Source organism: Lacerta agilis, chromosome 1 (assembly GCF_009819535.1).
Source record: "Lacerta agilis isolate rLacAgi1 chromosome 1, rLacAgi1.pri, whole genome shotgun sequence".
NCBI lineage: Eukaryota > Metazoa > Chordata > Lepidosauria > Squamata > Lacertidae > Lacerta > Lacerta agilis.
In genome coordinates, this window is record NC_046312.1 from 75914790 (window position 1) to 75931604 (window position 16815).

The window sequence follows — 16815 nt, forward strand, 5'->3', positions numbered from 1 at the left end:
ATATTTTGCACTCTCCTCTTTCACCCTCATTAAAAGGTTCTTTAATTCCTCCTCACTTTCTGCCATCAAGGTTGTGTCATCAGCATATCTGAGGTTGTTGATATTTCTTCCGGCAATCTTAATTCCTGTTTGGGATTCATCCAGTCCAGCCTTTCGCATGATGAATTCTGCATATAAGTTAAATAATCAGGGAGACAATATACAGCCTCGTCGTACTCCTTTCCCAATTTTGAACCAATCAGTTGTTCCATATCCAGTTCTAACTGTAGCTTCTTGTCCCACATAGAGATTTCTGAGGATACAAATGAGGTGATCCGGCACCCCCATTTCTTTAAGAACTTGCCATAGTTTGCTGTGATTGACACAATCAAATGCTTTTGCGTAGTCAATGAAGCAGAAGCAGATGTTTTTCTGGAACTCTAGCTTTCTCCATAATCCATCGCATGTTTGCAATTTGGTCTCTGGTTCCTCTGCCCCTTCGAAATCCAGCTTGCACTTCTGGGAGTTCTCAGTCCACATACTGCTTAAGCCTGCCTTGTAGAATTTTAAGCATAACCTTGCTAGCATGTGAAATGAGTACAATGGTGCGGCAGTTGGAGCATTCTTTGGCACTGCCCCTCTTTGGGATTGGGATGTAGACTGATCTTCTCCAGTCCTCTGGCCACTGCTGAGTTTTCCAAACTTGCTGGCATATTGAGTGTAGCACCTTAACAGCATCATCCTTTAAAATTTTAAATAATTCAGCTGGAATATCATCACTTCCACTGGCCTTGTTATTAAGCAGTGCTTTCTAAGGCCCATTTGACTTTACTCTCCAGGATTTCTGGCTCAAGGTCAGCAACCACACTACCTAGGGTGTACGAGATCTCCATATCTTTCTGTTATAATTCCTCTGTGTATTCTTGCCACCTCTTCTTGATGTCTTCTGCTTCTGTTAGGTCCTTCCCACTTTTGTCCTTTACTATGGTAATCTTTGGACGAAATGTTCCTTTCATGTCTCCAATTTTCTTGAACAGATCTCTGGTTTTTCCCATTCTGTTGTTTTCCTCTATTTCTTTGCATTGCTCGTTTAAGAAGGCCCTCTTGTCTCTCCTTGCTATTTTTTGGAAATCCACATTCAGTTTCCTGTATCTTTCACTATCTCCCTCTCATTTTGCTTGCCTTCTCTCCCCTGCTATTTGTAAGCCCTCATTGGACAGCCACTTTGCTTTCTTGCATTTCCTTTTCATTGGGATGATTTTCATTGCTGCCTCCTGTATAATGTTACGAGCCTCCATCCATAGTTCTTCAGGCACTCTATCCACCAAATCTAAATCCTTAAACCTGTTCCTCACTTCCACTGTGTATTCATAAGGGATTTGATTTAGATTGTATCTTACTGACCCAGTGGTTTTTCCTACTTTCTTCAGTTTAAGCTGGAATTTTGCTATAAGAAGCTGATGGTCTGAGCCACAGTCAGCTCCAGGTCTTGTTTTTGCTGACTGTATAGAGCTTCTCCATCTTTGGCTGCAGAGAATATAATCAATTTGATTTCGATGCTGCCCATCTGGTGATGTCCATGTGTAGAGTCGTCTCTTGTGTTGTTGGAAAAGAGTGTTTGTGATGACCAGCTTGTTCTCTTGACAGAACTCTATTAGCCTTTGCCCTGCTTCGTTTTGAATTCCAAGGCCAAACTTGCCAGTTGTTCCTTTTATCTCTTGATTCCCTACTTTAGCATTCCAATCCCCTATAATGAGAAGAACATCCTTCTTTGGTGTCATTTCTATAAGGTATTGTAAGTCTTCATAGAATTGGTCAATTTCAGTTTCTTCAGCACCGGTAGTTGGTGCATAAACTTGGATTATAATTATGTTAAAAGGTTTGCCTTGGATTCGTATCGAGATCATTCTATAATTTTTGAGATTGCATCCCAGTACAGCTTTCACCACTCTTTTGTTGACTATGAGGGCCACTCCATTTCTTTTACAGGATTCTTGCCCACAGTAGTAGATATGATAGTCATCCGAACTGAATTCGCCCATTCATGTCCATTTTAGTTCATTGATGCCCAGGATGTCAATGTTTATTCTCGCCATCTCATTTTTGACCACATCCAGCTTACCAAGGTTCAAACACTCCTTCCACCTGAGGAATTTTGATTGTAGACGCAATGCCAATTTCTCCCTCTACCCCCAATGTCAGCCACTACACTGTAGGAGTTTGATTTCTTAAGATTTAGTGTCAGGAAATAACGTAGTCCTGGACACAGCGGAGTTAACCGCAGGTTTTCTGGAAGCTTCTGGCTGTAGAGCATTAACTGGACAGCACAGCGCAGGAACTCAGCAAACTCACTTGGATAACTATATACAGTATTTATTGAAGCAACTAGTATCCATAAGTTACTATGTACAGACTTTACAAATAAAAGAAACAAAACATAAAACCTCCTCTCTGTCTCTCTCTCTCAACATTCAGTACACCACTAACAACTAACTAACAACCAACCACACCAGCTCTCACACAGAGCTCATTCTTTAGGAACTCATTGACCAATCACAGGTCGTTGCTAAGGGTCTGGAGAGAGAGCAGATCTTGGCTTTCTGCCAACTGGTAATTGCTACAGATGAAAAGTTGACTTTCTGCACGTAGGCACTTTGAAATCTCTAACATGATTATTAGCAATGTGTTGCTTCCCTGCGCCCCACTTCTCTATTTCATAGAACTGGAAAAGATTAAAGCCCAATCTCCTTGTCACAAGAAATGCCAACCAAGGTGAGCATAGTGGTTCTTCACCTTTTCCTCATTTATATCAATTCCACAGCAGCTAATGCTATGCAGGACCCCCATCTGTTTTGTTCCTGACGTGCTACTTTATCACCTTCCCTTTTATATACTCCAACTCCATTATTCTACTTTCAACTTTTTATTTCCTTTAATCCTGTTATCTGGATTAAGACTTTGGTTCAGCCCCTTCTCCTGGGCTGTGTTTGGAGATTCTGCTTCATACTAGCATACAGAGGTCAGAATCTAAGGTGGTATGATGGTCTGGTACAAGAATGCCAATTTTTAAAACCAAGTGACTATCAAGAATGGAAAATTAATGAACAGCTCATCAGTTTACCTCTCTAGGCCACAGAATGAACGCATTGTGTTAATATTTCATTGACCTCACTAGGTCCTTTGTACTCATCTTAGATGGTGCTACATAAAGAAGTTGCAGTACAATCCTATACATGTTTATTCAGAACACCCAGGAAACTAGGCACTGTATAACTTTGCAATTTCAAACACATGTGGTAACATGGAAGTTTGTCCTGTAAGTGAAAAAAACACCTATCTAAGCAATGGGACTTCTCTTTCTCCGCTCCCCATGCAACCCTGCAATCTGAGCAAATGTTGGGAAAGACAGAGGGAGAGGAAGTCCATTGCACATGCCTTGAACTAATAGGACAACATTGTTGAATATAACACAGTGTTGTCATCTAACTTCAGATGAAGCAGTGCCTCTGCTGCAGTGGAATAGGCCCTCATAATGGGAACTAGGAAGTGAATTAACCTAAATAAAATTGGTTGTACCACAGATGCAGGTTGAAAAGACATAATTTCCTTGCCATCATCAAAAGTACAATCTAAGCATCACAGGTGATGCAGTTATAAAACATCACAGGTGAATCTGCTGAGATGGTTCAGGATTGAAATAAAGGTTCTGAAAATCATGAAGCTATTTTGGTGGGTTTTTAATAAAAGATTTGCATTAACTGTTTCATAACTGCAGTACATTCTAGTTCTCTCCGCCACATAAACTCTTTCTCCCCTATACCATTTTCTAACAATATTCCCTTCAGTAGAAGGGAGCTTAAAGGTAAAGGTAAAGGGACCCCTGACCATTAGGTCCAGTTGTGTCCGACTCTGGGTTTGCAGTGCTCATCTTGCGTTAATGGCCAATGGTGTACAGCTTCCGGGTCATGTGGCCAGCATGACAAAGCTGCTTCTGGCGAACCAGAACAGCACACAGAAACGCTGTTTACCTTCCCGCCAGAGCGGTACCTATTTATCTACTTGCACTTTGACGTGCTTTCGAACTGCTAGGTGGGCAGGAGCTGGGACCAAGCAATGGGAGCTCACCCCGTCACGGGGATTCAAACCACGGACCTTCTGATCAGCAAGCCCTAGGCTCTGTGGTTTAACCCACAGCGCCACCCGGTCCCAGAAGGGAACTTACTTTCTACTAATTCACTGTATAGCTGATCCTCCCTCAAAACATTAGCTAACTTTTTAACTTCTTAGAATTTGAATTAAAATCCTCTAGATTTTAACATCTGCTCCTGTAATCTTCCATTCCCAGTACACAAGGCTCTTTATACCTAACAGCGATTGAACTAGGGAGAGGTTAATATTAACACATATGTAGCAAAAACTTGTCACCTGGAGAAAGTATCACATGTTATTTATGCAGAGAGAATTCTGTTTTATATATTCTATAGGACTCTTAAACAAATCTCATGACATTATCATTGAAGGAAGTCTGCTCCATATGTTTTTTGCAAGGGTATTAAATATTATTGTCAAATACCTCTATAAGACACACAGCTTTCTAAAAGGTGCTAAAAGTACATATCTCTAGTCCCAAATGAAATTGAGGCAGTACATGTGTTCTTTTAGATAACAGAGGACAATGATACAACAGCAAATATGCTACTTTTCAAAATGAGAACTTGGAATTCCAACCCCATGAATCTGATACCATAATACTGACAGAGGCAGATTTACGGGAGCGCAGCTGGTTCAGTCGCACTGAGCACGGAGCCTCAGGGGCACAGCAACTATGATGTAGAATGGAAGGTGCAGGGAGCCGAATGTTTGTGTCGCACAGGGTACCACTGAAATTTGAGACCCCAAGGTTCACCACGGACACTGATCTCTCTTACTCTAATATTTATTTGTTCTCAGATTACTTGCAATTCTTATATATACATGCACCTTTATTGGCAATCACCCAAACAAATCTCTATGCGCACCACTTCAAGATACCATTCACAAAGATGCTCTTAGAACTGAAGCCACTTATTCCCTTTATCTCCATTGGTGATAACTGAAGAAAAGCACTGTTCAAATGGATATATACACTTTTCTCTTTCTTCATTTGTATTCACTCTTCTGTGCGTGAGCAGTACAGAGATGAAATAATTATGCCTGGATAATTTCTGCATGAGTACTTAATGTGCTTTGCCAATATTTTCTGTGAAAGTAGCCTAGGAATTACTCTGCTGCATGATTAAGTACCTCATATTTGCACGTTTGTAAGACCTAAGTAATATGAAGGCCTAAGTAGTACATTATGTAATTTATGTTATCATGGTTGTAGTTTTGACTGTTCTTTAGTACCAAGAGAATAAATCTCACAACCTTTCTCCTTACTGCAGCAGATGAGGAATCACTTAGAAACAGTGGGAAAGGCAACAATGATTGCCACTGCCAGATATACAGTGCTTCCCAGATTTCAATAGAATGCCATTTAAAAGTAACTCTGAAATATGCTACCAATCACCTTCTAAGGCAGGAATGGACTTGATACACATGGGTGGCTAATTCATGACCCTCCAAATGTTGTTGAACTCCAGCTCTCATCAGTGACAGGTAACATAGCCAATAGTCAGGGATGGTTCAAGTTGTAGCCTGTCATCATTTGGAGAGTGACAGGTTTCCCATCGCTGCACTAAAGTTACATATGCTCTGTGTGGCTCACAGAACTACAGAGGTCCAGCACCTAGGGTATTTGACTTGGGGGCACTGGTAGAAAGAGACACCAATCCCTGCTCAGCAGCAAAGCTCATTGAATGACTTTGTAGAAATAGCTCCCTAACCCTACCTGCAGATTTGTCAGGAGGATTCCTTTAAAAACATACTATGCATGCTTGGAAGAGGAAAGGGGTCAAATTTAATAAACAGAAGTAGAAACCAACATCATGAGGCCTGCCTAAGCGAGATTCAGTTCTTGCCAAATGACACTTTTATTAAGGGAGAGATCAGATAAATCAGCCAACTTTTAAGCGCAGCACTGATCAGTTCTGTTAACATTTGAACTATATCTGACATTACTTCTTAATCTTGCATTTACTGTGTGTATTATGTACAGAAGAACATTTCAATAAAAAGTGTATAAATAAGGAAAACAGTGTGGGATCATTTTTCAGAATTCAAACAACTCATCTCTCATGCACGTGTGAGTTGTGCATGCTGTTTTTGGCACCAACAGGGGGCAGGGTGGGGACAGAATGTGGGAATCCCCACTTGCATGCGCCCTAGTAATGTGTGCAGTGGCTGGGAAAGGAACCCCTGCGTAACTGGCAATTCCCATGTATAGCAAACCAATTTCAGAAGTCAGGCTTTCATAACAAAATAAAGTAAATGCAATGTTTCCTTTGATGGAAGTGAAACGCATAAGAAGAGTAATGCACAATTCCTTTGCCCTATGCAACTAGCCATAAGACGAAGACAGTTGAAGCCACTGGCCCTCAGAAGTGAAGAGCTCCATGCTAATAAAAAGCAAGGAGAAAAGATTTGGCTCCAGCCATCCTCTGGATGAGCCTCTATTAAGAATTAATTTGGTTGAACACACAAATGTACCAGTAACTTAGAGAGAATCAAAAACACAGCTTTAGTTGTAGAAAATTCAGTTGGCAAGCTTGGCCTCAATCCTGAATCTCTAAATTCTGTGAGAATGAAGAGTGCCCTGTCACAAGATTTTGTAGTTTAATCCTTTTGCACTGTCAAGTCAGTGGGTGACCTTTCATTCAGCAAAGAGACTCTACGGAGAGGAGTTAAGAAGAGCCAGATACAGTATTATATAAAAAATAAGAAATGAGGAACTAGCTAAATTTAGAGAAGTTAAAACATCTCCAGAGCTGCAGTTCATGTAGCTGTAGCAGTTCCTGCAACTATTTTTATCAGATATGTAGCCAAATATTTCCACTTCCTATAGCCCTCTCTAGTATGAAGCATGCAACATGTGATTTATGTGCAACTAATAACTTGTGTTACATAACCCACCTCCAATATTTAAGCCTTAGAATCAAGAGCCCAACTTTCTCAGACAAACTAGCTCAAAAACTATTCATCCTGAAGCACTTACGCACTGCAAGCATGTAGGACTGAATGAATAGTGCACTCCACATACACCATAGTAGTTTGGCAAGTCATAGTTTATGACCTCCCAAGTCTATATTGAGAATTTACACAGCAAGCTTAGATAGCCAAAAGGACAGTGTTACTAGCTTCTAGTCACTAAAAAAAAACCAAAATAATGAATGTGGAAAGATGAAAGCAGGCAGGCAACATTTATATTTAAGTCTTGAAACATTTATATTGAAGTCTTGAAAACTATTACAGCAGTTTTAATTCCTCCAAAACATCTGGTTTCAAAGGGAAAATATAAGACATTTAATTACATGCCTTCAGAAAAGTTAAGAAATTGCATGCGCTGTTGTGCATGTTATTATTCAACATAAGTAAAACTAAACTAAACCTCCTACATAAACACATTCACCAGCTGCCATCTCAAACTCCTTAGAGCCCTGCCTTTGGGAGCCACTAAGAGACAGGCGGTATGTAGTTGTGAGCAAGCCACTGAGAAGTCCTGTCTCCGCAACCAGCAGAGATGAAATAATCAAAGGGGACATTATTGGTTGATCTGAGAGAGAACAACAGGAGATAACAGTTGTTCCCTAAAGAAGGAAGAGGTTAAGCCATCCAGGCACAACTCTGTGGCCATCTGTTACTTCCCTAATTTCAGTAAAATAAAAATAAAAAATGCTATCAGAATGTATATGGATATTCACAGGGGGGTTATTGGGGTTTTTGTTTTGGTTTCATTATGTATTTTGTATTCTCATTCTGTATTTTTCTGTTCTGTGATTTTCATATATACGAATTTAATAGATAATAAAAATAAAAAGTGTACAAACAAGAAGGAATTTGCATAACTTCAGATCAATGGAAGCAGATTCAGAAGTTCACAGATCCACACGACTGAAAAAAAGTCCTGTGCATAGCAGATGATGTTGATATCCATTACACAGTACAACCTCAATCTTCACCATCCTCTCCCATCAGAGCCTGTGTCTTAGAGGGCTGGAAGTGGCTTGAGTTCATGCACCAAGTCCCAGTCCAATCATAACTCAATTACAGAATTATATAGTATTTTTTCACCATATTAGCTACAGAATTCACTCAGCGGAGTGGGAGCAACATCTATCTAGCACAACAAAAGAGAATATTTTTTTTCTAATGATCTGTGAACAGCATGTTGGCTTTATCCCTGAAGCTCTATGAACATGACATTTGTATAACAAGCTCCAGAGCTATGATCTTAACAAGTTTCTAGTCTGATGTACTTTAGAACTGGAAATGTTCAAAAATTCCCACATGTCAAGCTCTAAATTGAAATATCAAACTACAGCAGTAGTTAGACCCAGTGAGAGAGCTTCAGCAGTTGGAAAGCAGGGCACATTTCCCATTACAGTAGTTCAGTAGTTGACTGAAATTTATGTGTAGACTTGGCTTTGTCTCTATTGTCTCCTGATTTTCTAAGGAATACCGGTAAATTAATAATATATATTAATAATATAAATAGAGGAAAACTGGGTGGTGGGGGAGAGAGAGAGACTAGTTTTCCTTTTTGAACAACAGGGCAGAAACAGCCTAGAGGGGAGCTAGAATGAGCAGTACATTATACAAAAGTATATTTGGCAGTAGCTAGACCTGCATTAAATGATGGTGTTAACATCAAAGAAAACTGGCTTGAAAAATATGGTTGGGTTCTGTTCATCCAGAACCACAATCAAGGCTATATTCCTTTGTTTTGTCTGAAGAAATTTTGTATAGACGATAACTCCATCTGGGATTTATATCTCCTTTGGGCCTCTTGCAATGGATACCACATGCTTCAAGGACAGTTTCCCTGGATTAAAGCCAAGTAACTTCCAAAACAGGGAAACTCTGTGCTGCACTAAAAGGAATGAGTGCTTAATCTGCTCAACAGTGGAGGGTCCTGCTGGTTCATGTGTACATCCTTGTCAAGACTAAGTATTTGCTTTGAGTGAAAGCTATTAATGGTTTGCAAAAAGGCTACAATAAAATTCTAAATCAAATTGTTCTGACAAAGAGAAGAATGCTCTGCTTTTATTTCCAGTACTGAGACGATGCTTTTAAATTTTTACATTTCCTAACTCCTTTGGAATAGTCAAATTGCCACAAAAGACTAGCAATTACAAATGTGCAGAGGGAAGATGTGTAGTTGTGCTGTGTGTTGGGGTCAGAACCGGAAGAGGCCATTCCCGGATGCTGACACCGCTTGATACAGACATGAACTTTTGGGCTCTGCACTGTACATAGTTTGCACAATAAAATCATTAAAGGAAGCAGCTGCCTTCCATCTTTTTGTTTCACCCCACGACGTCTTTGGGGCGACGGAAATTGCGTTCCCCCTGTATCGCCCTCGGGAATGGGGGAGTGTTGGGTCTCCCTTGCATCCCCAGAGCCTCTACTCCCTTTCCCCTGTGAACTCTGCCCCTCCATGCTGGACGTCTCGCTGCTCTTTTCGCTACCAGAGGAGGTGCTGCTGGCAAGGTGGGACCGGGGCTCCCTGTAGCATCCGGAGGGCCCTTCCACCACCTTGCGCTGCATTGGGGACAGTTCCATGACAACACCACACTGGCTCTTCATAGATACTTCATAGTATCTTGGATTCATAAGGACATTCACAATAAATCCAAGTCAGGCATTCTCTCAGTGCTTATTTTCTTAAAGCCATTTCCCTTAAATATCTGCTAGTCATGTAAAATATACTCATGTATTTAATTTATTTATTTATTAAACTCCAAAAAACCCTCCTTTTCATTACTAAAAATAATTGTAAACTGAACCGTGGATTCATAATTCAATAAATTCAATGCCAGCATTTTTTTTTCAAAGCTAACACTTATACCCAAACTCAGGTTTCACAAATTCCTTCACAGTAAAGAGCTCTCAGTTAACACCAGACCACAAACAGGCAGATAATTTCACTTTGAGTCCAAGTATTAACTTCATCCTGGAAATAAGTCTTGTATCATTCAGACTACAGTGCCATTAATAGATTTAGCAGACACTTAAAAAAAACCTGTTGTACAGATTTAGCACCTCATGCTGATATTTGTTGGAATAGTGTCAACTATACTCATATCCTTATTACTCATTTTTCTGGGTAGTTTTAAATATGTTATAAAACCAGGGCAGAAACAAAGGAAACAAAATAGACATGCTGCCCAAATCCATTAGTACACTTTTAGGAATAAGTAGACTTTAGGTATATGTAACTGGCAAGGAATCTCATCTCACAATCCAATTTAATGCCCATACAGTACACATAAAACATCATTACACAGAGCAAAGAAGTCACAAAAATGGTGTTCAACCTTTACTGAACTAAAACAAAATTTCAAGCAGTGCTGGGCTTTGAACAGTGGGAAGTGTGCTGCTCATCCCCAGTGATGCCAGAGTCACTGTCTAACAGGTACTTGTAACACTAGTAATACAGATTTCTGTGGAGCAGTGCTGATTGTTCTTTTAATAACTTTGTTTCTGGTCTCAACTGCCTCCCAAGATACTGATTTAAATATATATTATAGGGTGAAATCCATTTATGGTACAATATTCATCTAAATAGTTGTGTTAGCACAAGGAATAGCACCAGGATTTCCTTACTTTCCTCTCCCTGCACATGCCCCACACAATCCCCAAATCTCCTCTGCAGAGTTAGAAAACTCCCAGAACAGATTTTGTAGGGTGAGGGAAAAGAGATGGAGAGAACATCCTGTCACATAAGGAGAAATTATTGCGCTGGCATAACGTTTTCAATAGCAGTACTTTGGATGCAGCCGAATGGGTCTAACTTTGAGTATGCCTAAGTTGAATATATCACCCACCCATGATTATTATTGCTAGGGATCAGTGCACAACAGGAAAAAATACAATTGCACCCCATACAATTAGAGGGCAAGGAGGCTTCCACACCTCTGAAATTTTCTCATCTGAAGAAGCCTCTATCAGTGAGCAGCAAGAAGCTAATATATTGGCTTCTGTACCACTCTGGATGCAGAAACCAAGCAAAGGCAGTTCTAGGGAGCTGCAATGTCATATATTTGTCAGAAACACAAGGCCACAAAGGGTCCACCATTGCAAGAGCTCTGCTATTCTCATTATGCACAGCCAGAGCCGGCATCACCATTAGGCACACTGAGACAGGATCCCAACGGAGTCCAGGGGTGGCAGTTCCCGCAGCTGTGCCTGCCCGCCACTGAGCTCACACACTGCCATCACCAGAGAAGTGAGGAGAAGCAGTGGTGAGCTCTTGCTGTTGCTCCAGCAACATGAGAGGGTGGGAGGCACCCACAGCAGCACTGAAGCTCCACAGGCACCGCCCTCCCCCCCCCCCGCCACCAGCAAAGCAAGGAGAGGCAACAGCAGCACCCTGGCTTCAGTGGGGAAGCAGCAGCAACTTCCTGTTTCACCTCAGGTGGCAAAAATGGGACAGTCATCCCCTGTGCACAGAGCACCAAGAGCATTCGGAAGCAGCATGACTATTCTTGGCTGGCATAGCTTTCCTTTTCAAGATTAAAAACCCCCACTGAGTGCACCTTTACCAAGGTTCCCAATAATCTCGGATATGACACTCCCCATGCATGCAAATTGTTACAGCATCCACATAATGTTACTATCACCAAAATGCCAAGCTGTATCCCCACACAGTTTAATCCAATTTATCCTTTCAATGGGAAATCTGTTAAGTTTTTTTTGGGGGGGAGCTACTAACAACCTGGCCTGTTTGCAGTATTAAGCCTTCATTTGGAAGGATCCTAAAAAGATAACCATGACCTATAAAATGAACACAAAACTCGTACGAAAATTGAAGACAATGCCTTTTAATAAAACTTCTAGTAATGAGATAACAAGCTTTCACCAGGATTTGCTGATCCAGCAAGATACCTCACCACAACCATTTCGAATGCCTCATTCTTTGGGACCACTTTTCTTAACTAAGCTGCTTATGATTAGGAGCCTCATTCATTCATTTTTGAACAACAGAGACTAGCAACAGGGTAGCAGAGCACTTTTATCATTACTCCTACCTGTGAAAGAAGTCCAGAGATTGGACTCTGTGCAGAATAATCCATGTTCTGACTCATGTATGTGCACATGCTGTGATGTAAAAGGAAATTTCTACAAACAAGCAGCTTGTCTCCAACAGTAAAACCAATTGAGACAGTGGTCTACCAGGAATGTTATGACATCAAAATGATTATTGCTTTCCTCCAATTACATTTCCTTCTACAGAAAACAGCATTTCTATATAAACAAGCATATAACAGAGGTTATAAAGCTGCATCACATAATGCAAAAGGACGATGCAAGTCCAAAGGCAGAGGAGTCACCATATATGTACAGAGGCAACAGCATGATAAGAGTAAGCTAATCCCTTCAAAGTCCCCTGCCACATTTACAGTTCATCATCTACAGTAATTCATGTAACTGGTTTTGACTCCAAACTCCTAGTGACAGAAAACACACATATTATGCAGTAATTACCTAATGCCTCTTAATCCAATATTGTCCAAGCAAAATGGATCCAAAGTGCTCTTAGAGTTCAAAGAGTTCCTTCATTAAACATAAAGCTATTTTTGTGATTTGAAAACATCAGAGAAACATTACCCAGGTATAGTTATCACCATGCACAATAAAAGTAAGAAGATGTAGGAAATGCTCTGATGCATCAGAAGAAAAACATATGCACATAAATCTATAAGGTCTTCTACGTGAACAAGGCAGGGAAGATAAAAGGGAACAAGAAGATTGCTAGGATGTTAATGGAATGAAGCTTGCACAATTTTTCAAAACCAATTGCCAAGAATACTTTTGCACAGCAGGAATGACTACTTCAGAAGTTGGGGAAATGATTAAATGCAGAATCCATTATCAAAACGCAAGGAAAGAAAACAAACAAAGCAGAACACTCAGCAACATGTAGTAGACTTTTGGCTAATGAGAATTGCCTCTACAAATGCCAACCAAAATCCAGTTGCTTGGGGTAAACAAGTGCACAGCCCCAAAGCAATGTTGTTATGAAAGGAAATATGTTTGATGACCTCATAATCAAAGTGAATGAATGCACATTGAATGAATGTACGCATGTGGAGTGCTTCACACACTCAAACTTTTAAGACCCCCATACAAAGTAAGTCTCAAAATGTGTGAAATCAATGCAAGATATTCACACTTAACTTGCCCACAGATCCGCACAACCAAAATTCACTGGATTATGCCAGAGTATTTGGTACCTATCCTATTTACTGTTTATTGCACTCCATGTTTTTAAGGATTTCATTAATAAATAAACCTTGGTTCATGAGCTCAAATATTCCATATCATTACTTCCAGTGCTTATTCCATTATTAAAGTAATAATGTATCAAAAAGACTTCAGTCACAATAAAGTATGTGGGATGCCCTCAATACAAATGTTCTCTTAAATGTCCTCAATGTGTTTCCCCTCCTCCAATTTACAAGCTTTGCCCACCCTGGTTTATACAATTCTTAATTATTTGACACCATACTGCAACAGTGTCCTGTATTAAAATGGTTTGCAGTGGATGAGTACCATTATTTGTGAATAGTTTTTCTGTGCAACTATTCCAACCACAGAAAAAAGAACTGTATAATGTAGGTTCCATTACTTAGCAATGTCTCAACTAAAGCCAGAGCCTACTATTAGTCAAAGGAAGAAATGAAAGCCCCACTAAGCATCGGAATAGACAATGAGCCATTTTAAAGTTTCCACTGCTTGAATGTATGTATTCATACTGGCTTGGACTTTTCTGGCACAGAGACAAACACCTGGACCAAGCCCTCTCACATAGCAGGAGGGTTTGATTACCCACCGCTGTTTGCTGGTCTTTGCAAAAAGGTAACAAATAACAATTCACCTATGGCTGTAGCAATGTGCTTTACATGGAACTCTGCACATTTGAGGAGAACTGTCACTATATATTATTTTCTGGGTCTTCTCTGAGAAGTGAATGCAGTCTCTTTTTTCTTGTGCTCTGAAAACCCCATTCATGCCTTCCCTCCAAGGGAAAATTAGCAGATTATACTTCTGCTTTCTTATCTACCCCTGACAAATCATTCCTGTAATAAGAATTTAATAAACTCAGTACAACCCCTTCTAGATGTGCCAACTACAGCACAGAAAAGGTCACAACTCGACGGGGAAAACCATAGGTCCTTCTAGCTGTCTCCTCCTCGCTCATGCTGCGTGTAGTCACAAGCATATACTTAAGAGCAGTTCGTCCCTGAACATCATCTGCCTTTCTTCCATTCATAGCCTCCCGGGACAATAATACAATGAACTTATATTCCTTCCACTTTACCCCTCATCCCAGCTTTTTCCACTCTCCACAGCCCAAGCCAGATGAGACCTACCCACAATCCCACAAAAGCTTTCCAAGCCCCAGGACTGCACACCACATGCACAATAGCACAACACACCCTCTTCCCCAAGTCCGCCAACATCCAGATAACACAAATTCCATCCTCCCACTATGGAAGCGCACACCCTCCTAGCCTCGCGTGCACCCGACTCCCCACCCCCACCCAACAACAACAACACACACACACAAACACGCGCTCTGGTCGCCTGGCACAACTAAAACGCGAGAACCGCTCACTATTGTATGACACCTCTCTCCCCCCCCCCTTCACCCTATAGCACACTCAGGCGCAGGGAAGGGAGCAGCCGGCCCCGCACAGTCCTCCCCTCGCCTGTCAACCAAGACCACCACCCCCTCCCGCTTCAAATACACACGATAATGCATTTATCCCGCTAAGTCCTTTCTCCCCTCGGCAGACACCGCGCACACGCCTCCTGCCCTTATCCCCGCACAGCCCGCCCTTCGTAGCGGCGAACACACACACAACACACACACACACACACCCGTCGCCTCCTCTCGGAGCCCGCGGGACGGCGGCTCCTGCGCCCCTCTCTGCGAGGGACGGCAGCGGCAGGAGGACCCAGCAACATCTCCCTCGCTCGCCCCCGAACGAGCGAGCGAGCGGCGCCGGCTCCCCTCTTCTTACCTCAGAGCGGTGGGGCGGTGGGCGCGCGCCGAACCGGCTGCTGGAATCCGTTCCTCCTCCTTCGCCACGCTCTTCATCCTCTGGTCGAGGATGCTGCCGCTGCTGCTGCTGCCGCCGCTCTGTGTGTGTGTGTGTGTGTGTGTGTGCGCGCGCGCGCGCCAAGAGGAGCGGCAGCACAAACAGTCTCCGCCTCGCACAATGCGAAGCAGCTGCTTCACACACGCGCGCGCACGCGCACGCCCCCCCGTCTCTCTCTCTCTCCATCTCTGACTGAAGAAGGAACTCGTCGCCGGGGCCTAGAACTTGCGCGCGCCATCTAAAAGAAAACGTCACGCATGCGCGCTGTGAGGTTTCATGGGAAATGTAGTCCTTTTCCCACAGACCGTTCCTTCTCCCCACCCCGCCACCCCCGCGTGGCTTCTCCTATCTCTTACCTATCTCTGCTTTTCGTTTGTTTTAACTAGGCTTAAGTTTGGCGGGGAAGTTCGTTTCCCGCAAGAACAAGTTGGATAAAACATTTTATCTAGCTCAGACGCTCACTGTTGAGTAATAATCTATAACGGTTGAAAGAAAGGCATGAGGGGGAATTAGCTCAAATGGTAGAGCGCTCGCTTAGCATGCGAGAGGTAGCGGGATCGATGCCCGCATTCTCCAATTACATTTTTCCTGTGTCTTCCTCTACAGTACTCAATTATTGTTGCAGCCCCTCTAACAATCCTATATGGTCAACCTACAGTTGTAGGAAAGAGCCTTCTATTGAGAGATTGAGTGGACTGCTATTGTTCATGCTAGTCTTGCTCTTGTTGTATGTTACAGCTGGTTATGATTTTCCCTCGTTGTCGAAAATTCAAAGCAAAAACAAAAAAATGCTCTGCAAGCGAAAAAAAGGCAGTTTGCTTCCTTGGAAATAGAATAAAATAAATCTAGACCTCGTGACTAGTTTTATTAATCCCAGTGCATATAATATTTCATTAGACTTCAGCCTCATAGTTTACAAATACAGAACTGGCGCCACTGTGCTTCAAATGTATGCTGTTTAATAAATCCAGTTAGCAAGCATTGCACGTTATGCTCTGGTGCAGAAAGTTATTAAATCTTAAATGCAATTCTAAGATCATCAGTCAATTATAACGCCCTGCATTTAAATACAAAAATGAATACCTCCGTGACATATGTAATCCTTCACCTGTCAGAATATATAGTTCGAAGCTCATTATTTCTTCCTCATATGATTATTTCGAATTAGCCAATCACGAAGCTTTGGTCATGAGCTATCCAGAATCTACCTCAAACATCACGCTGGTCCGGGGTATCTTGTGCGCCCTCTGCTGGACAACTCGGCAACGTTTCTCTTGACATGGTGTGCGTACCTGGGGGAAAAGAAACCTCTGGCCTGAAACCAGGGGTGCAAACTATAGGAGGCGGAAGGGGTAGGGTAGGGGGCTGAGCTCTCCCCAGTGTTGAGGAGGCTGCCATCCCCCGAAGCTTGCCGCCACCGGGCAGCGCTAGTGTGCTGGCGGGGGCAGGACCTACAGATCAAAGATTTTATCCACCCTATGTAGAACTTTAATTTACTGTGGCTAGATTCAGCTAGGTAGCCATGTTGGTCTCTATGATGCTACTGGACAATTTTTTAATTATTATTTTACTGTGGCTAAGAACTGTGGCC

The 16815-nt window shown here is 42.0% G+C and overlaps 1 protein-coding gene and 1 non-coding gene across 2 annotated transcripts in view; one reads left to right on the forward strand and one right to left on the reverse strand.

Moving 5' to 3' along the window:
* LOC117050382 overlaps positions 1–15246 on the reverse strand; it is a 91615-nt gene extending 76369 nt beyond the window's left edge. The window contains exon 1 of the mRNA XM_033156031.1: positions 15147–15246. The gene's annotated coding sequence lies outside the window, so the exon portion shown is untranslated. The remainder of the gene's footprint in view (positions 1–15146) is intronic.
* A 481-nt stretch (positions 15247–15727) lies between these two features.
* TRNAA-AGC lies at positions 15728–15800 on the forward strand. The gene has a single exon. It is a non-coding gene; the product is annotated as a tRNA-Ala (tRNA).
* The last annotated feature ends 1015 nt before the right edge of the window (positions 15801–16815 follow it).